The 15755-nt window shown below is 42.5% G+C and overlaps 1 long non-coding RNA gene across 3 annotated transcripts in view; it reads right to left on the bottom strand.

Moving 5' to 3' along the window:
* The window catches only part of LOC308610052, a 1140458-nt gene that overhangs the window by 73010 nt on the left and 1051693 nt on the right, over positions 1–15755 (bottom strand). The window contains exon 4 of one of the 3 annotated variants that reach the window (XR_014014396.1): positions 12054–12228. The exons of the other annotated variants lie outside the window; for them this stretch is intronic. This is a non-coding gene — a long non-coding RNA (uncharacterized lncRNA). Of the gene's footprint in view, positions 1–12053; positions 12229–15755 lie in introns of those variants that run through there. 3 annotated transcript variants of the gene reach the window in all.

The following is a 15755-nucleotide window of genomic DNA, read 5'->3' on the forward strand; positions in this document are numbered from 1 at the left end:
CAGCCTTTGGGTAGTGTTATGGACAGAATATTTGTGTCCTACCAAACTCATATGTTGAAACCCTAAGGCCAATATGATATCATAGTATTAGGAGATGGGGCCTTTGGGAGGTGATGGAATTAATGCTCTTATAGAAGAGACCTCACAGAGCTCTCTCACCCACTTTTTCTGCAGGGTTGCTGGGAGAGGACAGCTGTTGACGAACCAGGAAGTAGGTCTCACCAGACACAGAATCTGCTGTTGCCTTCATTTCGGACTTCCCAGCCTCCAGGACTATGAGAAATACGTGTTTGTTGTTTAAGCACCCAGTCTATGGTGTTTTCTTACGGCAGCCCAAACTGACTAGGACAGGGATTTGTGCACATGTTAGAAAATTGATGTCCCCTAGTCAGGGACTGTCTGTATTTTAGGTAGAGTAGGAAGAAGTAGGGTCAAAACAAAAGATGGAAGATTGGAATAAAATGAGAAAACACTTTATTCTTAGATTTGAAAATACCAGATGGGTTTGTCAAAGGGTGCGTGTGTGTGTGTGTGTGTGTGTGTGTGTAGCATGTCCTAAAAGTCTTTATGCAGTTTAAGCTTCACTAACTTCAGAAAAATAAGTGCTACAGACTTATCCTCAAGATCTCGTGAAAGTTTAATTATTTACATTTATTTTATAGTAACTTTAGTTTTGTGAATGTTGAACAATGAAGTCTTCATTTTAATTATTTGAGTCAGCCCCTCTGACTGAAGATGGTAACGGCTGACTGCAACAAAAAGCAAAATTCCCTATTCAACATTCACAAAACTGGATAAAAGAACTTTTAAGTTCTTTAGAACTGGGTTTGCGTAGTGAAAAGATTCTATAGGAAAGATGGATTTAAGGACATATATGATCCTGAGTATAAATGTGTGGGTACAAGCAAAAATTCCAGACAGTATTTCAGATACTTAAGGCAGTGGAATTGGTGAGACCCAAGTCAAGTTTCTATCAAACAGTAGAGGGGACCCAGGTAGTATCTGGGTTACCGATGGGACAAGCAGAAAATTTCATTACTGTAAATATATGAAACCATGAAAGGATGGAGTTGGAAAATAGGATGGCAGGGTAGGGCAGAGGGACCTGGAAGGCCCAGCAGGGGCGGAAGGGGTTGCTGGACTGGTGGGTGGGGGAGGGGCCGTGGACACACCCTCTCCATGTTGTCCCCTCCCCCACACTCAGAAACCCTTTGTGACTCTTCAGTGCTCTGTGATGCAGGCCTGGGACTGCTCAATAACTTCAGTAACTTCAAGCAGCCTTGTGATTCAGAAAACGGAATTCAGAAAATGGAACGCTCTCTCATTTTTGAACAGCTTACTGACCCATGTCCGAGCTGTGACTCAACATCCTTGGATATTGACCAAAACCTCGTCGTCCTGTGCGGGTTGGGGTTGCTTCTTCTGTTCCTGTGGTACCTGGTGCGCTTGCCATTTTCATCTATCTTTAGTAAAACCAAAGACATCCGAAAGGTAAGCAGCCCTGGGTGAGCCCCCAACGGAGATTCTTTATTGTTGTTTCCATTTCTATTCCCACATTTTTTGTGTGTGTGTGTGCATTTTTTTTATTAGTTTCTGCTTTATAACAAAGTGAATCAGTCATACATATACATCTGTTCCCACATCCCTTCCCTCAAGCATCTCCCTCCCTCCCACCCTCTCCATCCCACCCCTCCAGGCGGTCACAAAGCACCGACCTGGTCTCCCTGTGCTCTGCGGCTGCTTCCAGTGGAAGCCCATGTCCCATCTGAGTGCTTGGAGGACTCCAGGATAAAATCCCAAACAGTAATTCTGTGGCCCTGGGTTGGGTTATTTAGAGAGTTTGGGATCTCTGCAGGAGAACAGAGTTCCCCATTGCTTGATCATGCCTCACATTCTCATGTCAGGCATCACTCGACAAAGCCTTCCTTTGTGCTGGGCTGATCAGAGCAGCAATGCTGAGCCTCTGACCATAGGCTGGAGCCTGAGCTCCAGGATACAGGGTCCTATCTGAGGGACATGGACGTAACTGTTGGCCTCAGATGCTAGGCCCTCCTTGGGCAGATGACTTCTGACTGAGAATATCAAGTGTGGACCTCATAGTCGAAAGTCCTTCTTTGAGTTTGTCAAAGAAGAAAAAAATGGAAAGCATTTTAAACCTTTAAAATTGATAAAAAGAAGGAACATAAAGTTCTGTTAATTAAAAGAGAGTCATATTATTCATGGATAATGAATATCTGAGTTTCCTAGAGAAGAGTGAGAGAAATGAGCCCCAGCCCTTCATTCTTTTCTTTTGTTCTCAGCATCAGGGCAGAGCCAAGAGGAGAAGGAAAGGTGGAACACCAAAAGGTAAGGTTCTGCCTATCCCACCTGAACTCTCCAAGGGTGACCCTTCCTGCCTTTTCCAGGAGATCCAAGGTCCCTGATCTCTGAGGATGTCAACTGCTAGGTACAGTTTCTCTCAGAGACCAGAGTTCTCAGAGGAGAGGCTTGTGGGAAGGCAGTCAGAGCCTGAGACACTTCTCAGATTCCCTGCTCTGCTCATCGCTGGGCATGAAGCAGTGATGGACCTGGGCAATGGGTGTTTCCCAACAGGTGGCCAGGTGAGATGTCAAGAGTCAGAACTTCTGTGTCCTGATTTTGTAAAAGTCCTTTGACTTCCTGGATGATCAGATCCCTCTCTAAGGCAACACTGATCTCTGGGCTTCACATGGTGGTTTTGAGCATCACATGAGATAAAATGCATGTGAAAGTACTTTACAAGAAGCAACATACACATGTTAATATCATTGACCATTTGACCTCATCTACTAATTCTTGGGTCTTTCAGAGTCTAATATCCCAAGGGTTTCCCATAAGGGGACTCCTTTATTATCCCTATGCTTCTACCTTCATTACATATAACCCACTCTCCTGGTTTCTCAGGTTGGAGATGTCACCAGACAGAAACAGAGGAGAAAACGCAGCTGATTTCTATTCTGAAAAGGTGACTCTTTCCCCTTCTTTCCTGATCCCCCCTTAGCATGTTCTATGCAATTCCAGGGATTCAGTGCAACCTGCTGTAGTCATGGCAGGGGGTAGCATAGGAATGAGTATGTGATGAAGGCCTTGAGGTGAGGGCTACTGAGCATGTTGTGAACTCATGGATGTGGAGCAATGTGAAGGGGCAGCAGGCTTCCAGTGACCCCACCCCTGCCAGGCCAGCAGGTCCCCCTTTCCTTGTTCTGGTCCTGGTTGCACCTTTGTACTTCCTGTCTTCTGCAGCACCCTGGGCCGGCACGATGACACCACCCGCTTGCGTCAACTCTTATGTCCAGACCCCTTCTGTGAGGTGTGTAATAATGCAACTGCTGAGGTCAGTCGGCTGCTACTCCCAGAGGCCCTGGAAGATTCTACTTCCTCTGTGTCCCCGTTGGCTGCCACAGCTTCTGTGACTGAGTCATCGTTTACTCTGTCCCCTGCCTTCTCAACAGTCCCTCCAAGGGACCTAACACCAGCCTCTCTGCTTGAGCCTACCACACTGCCCACCTCCGTTCTCTCCCCTAACCCAATGACCCCCTTAGCTGACTCTTTTTCACCCTCCGCATTGGGTCATTCTCTGGCACCAGAGCCTTTTCCTTCCTTGGATTCCAAATTCCCTGTGGACTACTCCCCACCCCAACCCCTTGCCTTTCCCCGTCTCCTACCACGTGACACTCAGACAGCAGGTCCTGTTCTCCCACGAGAGGCCACTTTGTCTCCGGATACAGTTTTTTCTCTTGACCCCACCCTTTCCCAAGATATCAACCCCTTATCAGATTTGTCCCAGGCAATGAATCACCCCGATTCTTTTGCTTGTCATCATGCACCACCAGCTCTGTCTGTTTCACCACAGCCAGACTGCACTTTATCTGTCACTCAATCTAAATCAATTGCCATCTTACTGAAGCCTGTTGCTGAGAACTCACTTCCAAAAAGCCCTGGTGTAATGTTCCAGCTAGAGGAAGATGTGGGGAAAGATCTGGGACACAGCCTAGAGAATGGCCCAAAAGATCACCTGCTGAATGACCCAAAGAGCTCTTTAGGTAAGGATCTGGTGTATGACTCTGAGAAAGACCTAAACAGTCAGATGGTGAGTCTCTCAGAGAAAAATTCAAGGGTGTCAGCAAAGAGTCTAAGTCGGAGACAACTTGAAAATGTCCTAAAAGTACATTTGAGCAAGAAGTTGGAGGACATACATGAGGGTCGGCTCCCTGAGACTGTGCGTAATTCATGGCATGCTATCAAGCAAACATTGCTTCTTTCTGTGAAATCCCACACCCGAACAAAACAGAGAAGTTTGCCATCATCAGTGGGTGAGGCCTACCCCCTGAATACCTTCCAGGACCTGACTTTTGTTGATTCCAGTCCACAACAGATGCTGGAAGCCCATATTAAAAGGTTTCATATGAGGATGTTGTGGGCCCTTCCCCGCAAGGTCCTTGAATCCATACAGATCTTTAAATTGAAAGATGCCTCATGGCAGTCCTTGTCTCAAGCCAACTTGCCCTCCTCAACCAATGTGATTTCTGAGGCAGACTCCAAATCTGGGAGCTTCAAGTCCTTGAGAGGAAGCTCTGCATCTCTCCATGGAGACAAAGTGGGAACAACAAATTCAGCCCCTGACCTGGATCGTTCTCTCCCTGCCACCTCACCTGTGGGCAAAGGAGGACAGAGGGTCCTGAGACAACCACGCTCTGATGTCAACCGTGGGCTGGCAGAGGGTGTTCAGAGAATTAAGGATGCCAGACAGACTCGTCTCCCTGTCTCCCTCTGCATCACAGGGAAAGCAGGTCATAGACAGACTCAACTAGCCAACAGATATCCCCAAAAGCTGCTTGCAAAGCAAGCTGGGGCCAGATATGAGCGGAAGCATAAGAGTGTGCGTTCCAGTGATAAAGGAGAAATGCAACGGGGCAAAAAGGTGGAGAAGTCAGAACCTGTTTCAATGCCCAGATGGTCTAGCGAGGTATTCACGGCTGAGGAGCTTGATACTCTTCAATTAAAAACTAGTGACATGTTGGCAACTAGCAAGCCAGGGAGCTCCCAAATGATAAATGTGAATGAGAATAAAGTAGAAACTACCGTGACCACTGGAAGCCCCCCACCCAAATTACCAGTTCCCCAAGATCCTAAATCATTAGACCTTAAAGAACAACTGTTCAGTGAGTTGAACTTTAAACTGGAGAACAGGGAGCATAGCCAGGCTCAAGGCCAACCCACTGACACATCCCTTGCTTCAGATAACTTGACTTACGAGGCCTCACTGACTCATGCCCAGGGCGTCTCAGGTGGGGACATGGGAGCTTCCCAGGTGCTGCATGTCCATTTGGAGGACAGAGGAATCAGGATGGAGCAGCAGCAGGAACCTTGGGTCCCTAAGCATGCCTTAAGGAGGTGCCAGGATAAGAATTTCCCACCAACTGCAAAGAGAGTGAGCCCTCTGGAGCCCAAGGCAGAAGAGCTTGATCGAAGGGATGAAGGGTTCGGGACATCCCAACTTAGGAGGAAGAGTTTCCCTACTCAGGAGATGGTACTAGAGAAGACACTTGCGAGCAAGTCTTCCCAGATCCTATCACAGAAGGGACAGCCTCTTCCTGAAGGCCATATCAGAAAAAGAATGAAGCACTTCTTGCAATGGCTTTTTTCTGGGATAAAATACAAAAGGCAAGAAGATGCCCAGGAAAAGGGCAGCCCCATATCAACTGTGCAGAACAGAGGCCTAGTTAAAAGTAGAGCTGCCTTGACTGGGACAACTGAAGCTCAGAAAATCGCGACAGGCATCAGGAAGTTCCTAGATGAGAAACCGGGGTGTCAGTATGCAATGGATGTCACCTACTCTCAAGAGCCCCTTCCTTCCCCAGTGCAGATTAGGAAAACTCAGCAAAAGGTGCAAGTGCAGGTCTGGACAGAGCCTGTCCAGGGGCATCCTTTCAACCACAGGGCTCCCTCCTGTAAACTGACAAATATCAAGTCCTGCCATCAAGAAGCTATCTTTGCTGGCCAGAGTTATCCTCCAAGTAGTACAAGACAGATCAGAGATAAGAAGAGACACCCCCAGAAAGTTGTGGCATTCAAGGACCAGCGACTGTGTCACAAACATCCCCCACCAGTGTCCCACAGGGAGCCTGTGCCCCATCCAAGCCCCACCCGCAGGCGTCAAGCTGGCCAGGCACCCACCACTGCGCTCAGCACTGCTGAAGGCCCTGTGTTCAGACATCTGTCTCTACTGTCTAGACAGAAAACACTGCCCCAGAATTTCCAGGGATGAAGACTTCCCATCCAGAAATAACTCCTTCCTTGTAGAGATGATTGATTCTCCCCAATAAATATTTATCTAATAATAGTGTATCTTTTCTGTGTACTGTGTACTGTGTTGGGGGCATGGGTTTTGGGTAACTCAGGGCTTATGTGTAAGGGAAAGGAAGGAGATAGTTCAGCTCTTACTGACTGCTTCCTTTGGCTTTGGCTAAAAGGTGACCAGTCCTCTGGAGTTCTTGCTAAGAAATAGATATTGTGCCCCTTCCACCCCGGCCACCACCCCCGCCCCACCCCAAAGCCCATTTCCTCCCTGATGCAATTTGAGGAGGTGGGCTTTGTCTTCTGCCGCTTAGCTTAGCCTTACTGAAAATGTATAGCAGCCCACATATCCCCCCTCACTGAATGTTTTATATCCTTTAGAGAAGTAGGGGAGATAGGTCTTTTATACCTGAGGAGTGTTAAGTACAGGTATACTTTCTGAAAATAATGCTGAAGAAGAAATAACAGCTTAATCATTATTTAGAACTCAGTGACCAGAGGCTCCTAGAGGGGGCTGAACCCTGAATGGCACTATTTGGGCGGAGGTGCTGCTCTACTGGACCCTGGGCTACTTGCCGTAGGGTCCAGGAACAGCACAGCAGCTGCTTAAGAATCTGTTATGTGGGTCATGTTAATGTATCTGGAGAGCATACTTTAAACTTGACATGGAGGTTTCCTTACTAGAAAGGCACCCTGGGGAAGTGGTTCCCCTCCCGGGATATTTTTTCAGGCTGCTCAGTTGATGACTGGTTTTTTTTGCAGAGGAAAAACACCACTCAGCTGTCAGTGGTAGGAATGTTGACCAGGCAGCCACCTACCTCCCAGGGTAAAATACAGCTGAGAGTAAGCAAAAGATGTCTTAAAGTGAGTGGGAAAGAAAGAAAAAGTGAAGGGAAAGAATGTCCTTACTGGTGGAACAAAGTTCATGCCTCATCATTCCCATATTCTGACCCTGTCCTGCTCCCCAATTCCTCAATCTGATCCAAGCACCATGTGCTTGAGGCTGACCAGAGAACTGCACGGCACACTGATGCCTTATATCAAAAAGGCATGGGGGTGTCTTTGAGTACTAAAACAGTATCTCCAAGGATGTCATCAAGATGGCATCCCCCTCTTTGGGGAAGGTGATCATGGTGCTTTCCTTCCATCTATGCTTGATGGGAATATACAAGATATTGCCCTTAGTGTGTACAGTTCACCAATCAAGATGAAGGTGCCACCACTGATATTAGTAGCCTTGGTGGAGCCGTGGTACACCTCCCCAGGATACCTGCAGCTCAGGAACCAGAGGTGAGTCCTAGACTATGCACTGGGGTTATCAGACATTTGGGGGCTTACCATGGACCTCCTGTTTTTGGCCAAGGCTGCACACATACCCACCCTTACAATGAGGTCTAGAGGGAAGGCAACTCTACTTGTACAGACTGGGACTCAAAAATAGGGTGAGTATCCTAGAGAGCACCTGAGGTAGTTTTTTCCAGAAAGACTTATGGATACTGGGTGTTAAAACAAAAAAACAAAAATAGATGTCCACTACAGCCTTCTCTCACTACTTTTATTTTCTTATCCAGAGTTATGACATTGATCCTACAATATCTGAAGCTTATGGTCACACAGAGAAGGCAGATTCCGTGGAGCCCCCGGGAGAGGGACAAAAGGTGGGAGGGGGCCCAGGGTGGGGAACATGAAGAGGTGAGGAGTGGTGGAGGGCTCTAACCTCCATGTGGATAGACCTATCAGTAACCCAGCTTCCCTGTTCCTACATCATCTCATTTTTACTTCCATTCCAGTGCAGTCACTGCCACACTGTAGAGCTTATTACCAGGAACACTTCTGCCATCTGGAATAATACAGTCTGACATTCCACCCTTTGGCCTCATCCTCCATCCTCCCAGCTTATATACTACTTGTTAATTTTTCAACTTTAGGTCGTTTTTCCACTTACTCTTCCTCTATCCACCAAGCTCTTGTTTTCTTTTTCTCTCTCTCCAAGGTAGGCTTGGTGGTCTATCAGGTAAGCAACATTTAAAAAGCTCCACTACAAATAGGTCCCATCCAATCACCTTTAATCCTTCCCGTCTGGCAAAATCCCCTATCTCTGCCTTTTCCAGAAATACCTTCCCATAAGTAGCTGATGACTATTGGATTAAATCTCACAATCAAGTCTACTGATGCCATGATAAATTCAGCCCTCATGCTACCTGGAAATAATGCAGCCATTCCACAAATTCTTATTCCATGCTTACTAACATGTGAACAAAACAAATGGAACTTAGGTCACTGTTTCCTTAGTCCATTTTCTCTCCAGTGCTACTCAAATCTATTTCAAATCTCCTTCACTTTTCTCAAATTTAGGCCATCTCCACTTGCTCAGCAGATGTGCCAAACCACCATTCACAGAGGAACTAGAAGTCATGAGATGGGAAATTTTCATCAAAATCCTTAAAAAAAAATTTCCCATTCCTCCTTTCCTTCTTCCTTCCTGTTATATGGAAAGAAGTTTCTTTCCCAACGTCAAAGGAATTACACTTCCTGAAATTTCCTTATTGAGAGATAGCTAAACTCTAGTCTTGATGGACTGATCACCCTGGCCAGGTATCCTTTTGCTCCCTCCCTCTCCTTATGAGTCACTCTACATCTTTTATTATTTTTAAAGCTTTTTAGTAAAAAATGTTTAAACATGCACGAAAGCAGACAGAACAATGTAACCTCCCATACACCCCTCACCCAGCTTTCACAGGTATCATTTGGCATGTGTGATACATCCCATCTTTTACACTATGATTAAAGTGCAAAAGCCCATTTAAACACCTTGCCATCTATCTCTTAAGACATATGCTATGTGCCCATGTCAGAGCTCTCACATTTCTTTGATACTTATCACCTGTGGTACACAGTTATTCACAACAGATGTACACAGCATTGGTGACAAAAAAGCATTGTGCTTTAGAGGCTCTGGCAATCAGTTCTGCTCTGCCTTTTAGTCAACCCTAAGGAGTCATTTGAATGAATTCCTCCCTCAACCCCATATAAGAAGTAATCTTACAGGTCAAATTCAGTGCACAATATTGCTTTCCCTTAATCACACAGTAACTATAACATGCAGAGAGCATAGAAGTAGTAAACTGGGCATGTTGATAAAGACTTGACATTACTATATGTGTTTTCAAATATTTACAAGAAAATATTTTTCCTGTCACATAGTTAAAATGAGCTATTGTGTTCCGAGTTAAACACAGTAGATAAAACACACTTGTTTATCTTCTCTCTTTCCCCAAATGCCATTAAAAGCAAGAGTAGATGAAAAAAAAAAAAGTAAGAGTAGGTGAAAAGAGGTTCAACATCTCTAGCCATCAGGGAAATGAAAACCAAAGCCACTATGATATAACACTTCACACACACAAGAATGACGAGAAACACAAAGTCAGATTAAAACAAGTGTTGGTGAGAATGCGGAGAAACTGGAACCCTGATACACTGCTTGTGGGAATGAAAAATGGTGCAGCTGTTTTGGAAAACAGTCTGGCAGCGCTTCAAAGTGTTAAATATAGAATTACTATGTGACCCAGCAACTCCACTTCTAGGTACGTACTCAAGAGAAATGAAAACATATGTCCACACAAAAACTTGTAAACAAATGTTCAAAGCAGTATTATTCATGAGTTAAAAGGCAGAAACAACCCAAATGTCCATCAACTGATGAATGGGTAAATAAAATATGGTATATCCATGCAGTGTAATACTTTTGGCGTTAAAAAGCACTGATACATGCTACAACATGGCTGAACCTTGAAAACATGCTAAGTGAAAGAAGCCAGTCACAAATAACCACGTATGATTCCATTCATGTGAAATATTCAGAATAGGGAAGCCAAGAGAGGACAGAAAGTAGATTAATGGTTGCTTAGAGCTGGGAGATGAAGGGTGGCGGGTAATAGCTAAAGGTTACGGGGTTCTTTCTGAAATCATGAAAATGTTTTTAAAATTGTGATGCACATATCTGTGAGTATACTAAAAATCCTGGAATTACAGACTTTAAATGAGTAAATTGCATGGTATGTGAACTATATCTCAATAAAACTATTCAAACAAAGGATTTAAAAAGAATAAGTGCTTAAGGATGACTAGAAGGAGAGAGGATACAACAAAAGATGTCAACACATTTTTGGAAGATGGAAATCTGGTGGAGGAATGGTAACTGGTGAGCAGAGCAGACGAAGTGCTGGCAAACCAATTCACACCACAAAACGCCAGAAGACGGATGACCTGGTGGCACCAGATCAGAAAAGCTAGGGGTTCCATGCTGTAAACACGTTGATTTTTTTCCTTCTTTTTTTTTTTTGTATTGTGTTTAATTTAAAAACATTTGTTGGTGGGGAGGGTGTGGTGCTCTTCTTCAGCATTTTGTAAAATCCTGTTGAAATGTGCAGAGGGTCCCAGGTTTCTTGCCTGGGACAGAATGTGAGAAAACTTTTGAAGCTGGCATTACACATTTCTGGGGTTTGGGTATGGTGATGGTGGTAGCTGCAAGAATCAAAGGCAGAAATCCCAAAGTTTAGGTAAAATCCAGGACAGCAGGCAATGGTCCATTTTTTAAATGTATTTATTTGAAAATAACTAAACTTGTGGAAAAGATGCATGGATGGTAAAAACTATGTACCCTTTATCCAGACTTACCTACTAACATTTTGACCCATTTGAGATCTCTCTCCTCTCTCTGTCTCTGTTTCTGTCTCCTTCCCTTCCTGCCTCCACTCTCTCTATATATGAATACACACACACACACACACATATATGAAAAATATGCATACATTTCTGAATATTTGAAAATACATTTCATGCACCATGCACCTTCTCCTTGAATATTTCATTGTGTATTTAAGAAAAAGAAGATTCTCTTACATACAGTACAGTTAGTTTTCCCCTTCAGTAAATTTAACAATGACATAAAACTTTTAACTAATCTCCCATTCATATTCCATTTTTGTCAATTTATTGAGTAATGTCCTTTGTGGCTTTTTTTCAAAACCTCCATTACAGGATTCAGAATCACAGACTGCATTTAGTTGCCATGTGTTTTTAGTCTCCTTTAATCTGGATCAGTGTTTCTCAGTCTTTCCTTTTTTATGACAAGGCCACTTTTTGAAGAATATATTTGATGTGTCATTTTTATGACCCCTTCTATCCTGGAAATTCTTTTGGTGGAGCTTATATTGCTCAGACTTTAGAGGATGTTTTTACAGTTGTGAATCCTAGGGACCTCAGGGACAGTCAGGACCAAACTTTCTATTAAAAAAAACAATACCAGAGATACAAAGATATGTGGAGGGGTTTTTCTGAACAGATACACCTCCTGCAGTCAAGGGAGGAAGGTATGTGAGATGGAGTGGGCTTGAAATGGACCCTCCTTTTGGGTACAGACAACAGTGGAGCTGTGGATGCAGGAGAAGACAGGTAAAGAAAGGAGCTGTCCTTACTAGTATCCTCCTCATAGGGGAGGGAGAGAATTAGGTATCTGGGGTCAAGACTGATTCATCAGACTCAACGAGGGAATACAGGCAAGCAAAGTAAGGAAATGACACAGCTTAATTTCAGCAGTTTATAATCTAAATAATGAAGGCACAAGGGCTACAACTATTAAATGACTAGCATGGGGAGATGAAATAAATACATATACACATCGACAAAAATGACATCATTGTTTAAAAAGGTATGGAGATGCCAACAGGAATTTTGGTGGCAAGTAAGAAAGTAGATGGGGAAAAAAATCATAAAACTTTTCATAGAAGAAGTAACCATGAGTGTGATTCCAAAAAGCTAAAACGTATTGCTAAATATTGTGCTCATTAGAAGTTATGTTAAAGAGAAGCCCACTCCTTAAATCAGGGTGTGTTTGGTCCTTCGGGTTGTGTTCTGTAAAAAAAAGAAAAAAATTTTAAATGTTTTGAGAGGGATTTTTCAGAAGAGGGAGCAAGCAGCAGGATGAGACACTGTATGGCTGGAGGAGGCTAGATTTGAGAACCTTAGGGGGCTAAATAGCCGAAGAGGGATTTTAGGAAAAAAAGAACTACTAAAGCTTTTTAAGTTGTTTGCCATAGGTTCATGGGTGTGCCATGCCCTTGTTTCCCTTTTTGTCATGCTTCCTGTTCACTGGTACAGGCTACTCTGCACTCTTACACTTTTTGGTGAATGTGAATTCTTTTGAGGAGATATGGGGGCGTATATTTCTTCTGACTATGTTTCTGGCTTCATACAGGTGAGAACACATTATGTATGAGGGGAAGCTGTAGTTGAAGGCTTGGAGGTAAAAATCCCTTGGCATAGAAGAGTTTTAAATATTATGTGGGGTCCAAAGGTAGATCACCAAGCAGTAAAAGGGTCTCAGGTAATATCTGGGTAACGTGTGGAATAAATAGAAATTTTCACTAAGGTAATATATGGTATGTAAATGTGTGGGTTGGAAGGTGGGTTAGAGGTATCTAAAGGGCCCTGGAGGGATGGATAGATCTGCTGGGTTGGATGGTGGGGGAAGGATTGTGGGTTTCTCTCTCTTGTGTTGTCCCCTCCCTCACCCTCAAGAACCTTTGGTGTTTACGCTTAACCTCTGTAATGTGGGCCTAGAACTCTAGTCTAGAATGTGCACTTTCAATGCCCAGATGCTTGAGGCAGCAACGCACTTCTGATGATCTGGACCATCTTCTTTGTCTGAGGAGCCTTACTGCACCATGGCTGAGCTCCAGCTCAACTTCCTAGGTTTTCCCATCCTTGCCTTTGTGTATTGGGTGGGGCTCCTTCTTCTGGCACTGTGCTACCTAAGGAGGAATTCATGTTTCCCAATATTTTGGAAACAGGGAGAAATCGATCAGGTCAGCAAACCAGAGTCCCTCAAAGATATTAAATCTTTTCAAATAGATGCATTCAATGGTATCAGTTTCCCTCTAAGTACTGCTTTTTCTGCAGCTCACAAATTTTGACAAGTTGTATTTTAATTTTCATTTAGTTTAAAATATTTTTCTCTTGATATTTCTTCCTTGACCCATGTTTTAGTAGCATGTTGTTTACTCTCCAAACATTTTGGCATTGCCAGCTATTTTTCTGTAATTGATTTCTAGTTTAAGTCCATTATGGTCTGAAAATATACTTTGTATGATTTCTATTTTATATTTGTTAAGGTGTGTTTTGTGGCCCAAGATGTGGTTTATTTTGGTCAGTGCTCCATGTGTGCTTGAGAAGAATGCATATTCTGTTGTTGGATGAAGTATTCTACAAATGTCAATTAGATCAAGTTGATTGATGGTGCTGTTTAGGTCAACTATATCCTTACTGATTTTCCACCTGCTGAACTTGTCCATTTCTCATAGAGGGGTGTTGAAGTCTCCAAAAATAACAGTGGATTCACCTAATTCTCCTTGCAGTTGGACCAGTTTTTGCCTCACATATTTTGACAGTCTGTTGTTAGACTGTACACGTTAAGGATTGTTGTGTCTTCTTGGAGAGTTGACCCCTTTGTTGTTATGTACTGCCCCGCTTTATCCCTCATAACTTTCCTTGTTCTGAAGCCTGCTTTGTCTGAAATTAATATAGTTCCTCCTGCTTTCTTTCATCTGTGTTACCATGGTACAGTTTTCTCTTTCCCTTTACTTTTAATCATCTGTGTCTTTATATTTAAAGTGGGTGTTTTGTAGACAACAAATAATTGGATCTTGGTTTATCCACTGACAGTCTGTCTTTTAATTGGTGAATTTAGAACACTTACATTTAGTGATTTTTTTTATATAGTTGGATTAATATCTGCCATATCTGTAACTGTTTAGTATTTATTATGTGTATTCTTTTTTTCTTCTTCTCTTTTTCTGCCTTTTCTGATTTTAAACAAGCACTTTATATGATTCCATTTCTCTCTTCTCTTAGCATGTCAAGTATTCTTCTTTAAAAATATTTTCATGGTTGCCCATGAATTTGTAATATACATTTACAACTAATCTAAGGCCACTTTTATATAGAACATTATACCACTTCATAGGTAGTGCAGGTTCCATTATAACAGAGTTCCCAATTCCTCCCTCCTGTCCCTTGTAACACTGATGTCATTTATTTCACTTATCCATATACTATAATCACCCCATACACTATCATTAGTATTATTAGGTCAACTGAGAATAAGAAAAATAAAAGTTTTGTTTTACCTTCATTTATTCCTTCTTTGCCCTTCCTTTATGTAGAGCTGAGTTGTCCTTTTCCTTCTCCTTGAAGAACTTTTTAAACATTTATTCCAGGGCAAATCTGCTGCTGATGAGTAACTCAGTTTTTGTTTGAGAAAGTTTTTATTTCTCCTTCACTTTTGAAGGATAATTTCACTAGACACAAAGTTCTAGGGTGATTTTTTTTTCTTGCAACACTTTAAATATTTCACTCAATTCTCTTCTTGCTTGCATGGTTTGTGATAAGCCCATAATTCTTATCCTTGTTCCTTTAGAGGCAGGATATTACTTTCTTCTGTATTCTTTCAAGATTTTATCTTTCAGCTTCCTACAGTTTTAATAAAATATGTCCAGGTATAGACGTTCTTCGTATTTATATGCTTGGTGTTCTCTGAGCTCCCACAATCTATGGTTAATCCGTCATTAATTTTGGAAAATCCTGGGCTGTTATTTCTTCAAATATTTCTTATTCTCTCTTCTCTCTTTCTTCTCCTTTTGGTATTTCAAATACATGTATATTACACATTTTGAAACTGTCTCACAGTTCTTGGATATTCTGAGTTAAAGGTTTTTTTAAAAATTCTTTTTCTCTTTGCATTTCAGTTTGCAAAGTTTCTACTGACAGACATATTTTCAAACTCACTTACTCTTTCCCTGGCCATAGGCAATATACAGATGAGCCAATTAAAAGCATTCTTCATTTCTGTTATAGTGTTTTTGGTTTCCAACATTTCCTTTTGATTTTTTCTTAGAGTTTCCCTCTCTCTGCTTATTGCTCATCTGTTCTTGCATGTTTCTGCTTTTTCCATTAGAGCCCTTAACATGAAACGATGGTTATTTTGGATTCCATGTATGACAATTCAAAAATCTCTGTCATATCTAAATGTGGATCTGATGCTTGCTTTATCTATTCAGACTGTTTTTTCTTGCCTTTTTATCATACCTTGTAATTTTTTGTTGAAAAGCCAGACATAATGTATTGGGTAATAGGAACTGAAGTAAATAGACCTTAGTGTGAAGTTTTATGTTAATCCAGGTAGGTGTTGGTTGTGTTTAATATTTACTGTAGCTGTATATGTCAGAGACTTCAATTTCCTATAGTGTCCTTGTTTTCATCTCCCTTGGTGTCTTCAGATTCCCCTAAGTCTCCTCCTTATATAGAGCCTATGCCTTGCAGCTCTTTCGGCTATGATCCTCTGTTACCATACTGGAGCCCTGTTGATGTGGTACTAAGGTGCT

The sequence above is a fragment of the Mesoplodon bidens genome, assembly GCF_964165515.1.
Source record: "Mesoplodon bidens genome assembly, contig: HAP1_SCAFFOLD_81, whole genome shotgun sequence".
NCBI lineage: Eukaryota > Metazoa > Chordata > Mammalia > Artiodactyla > Ziphiidae > Mesoplodon > Mesoplodon bidens.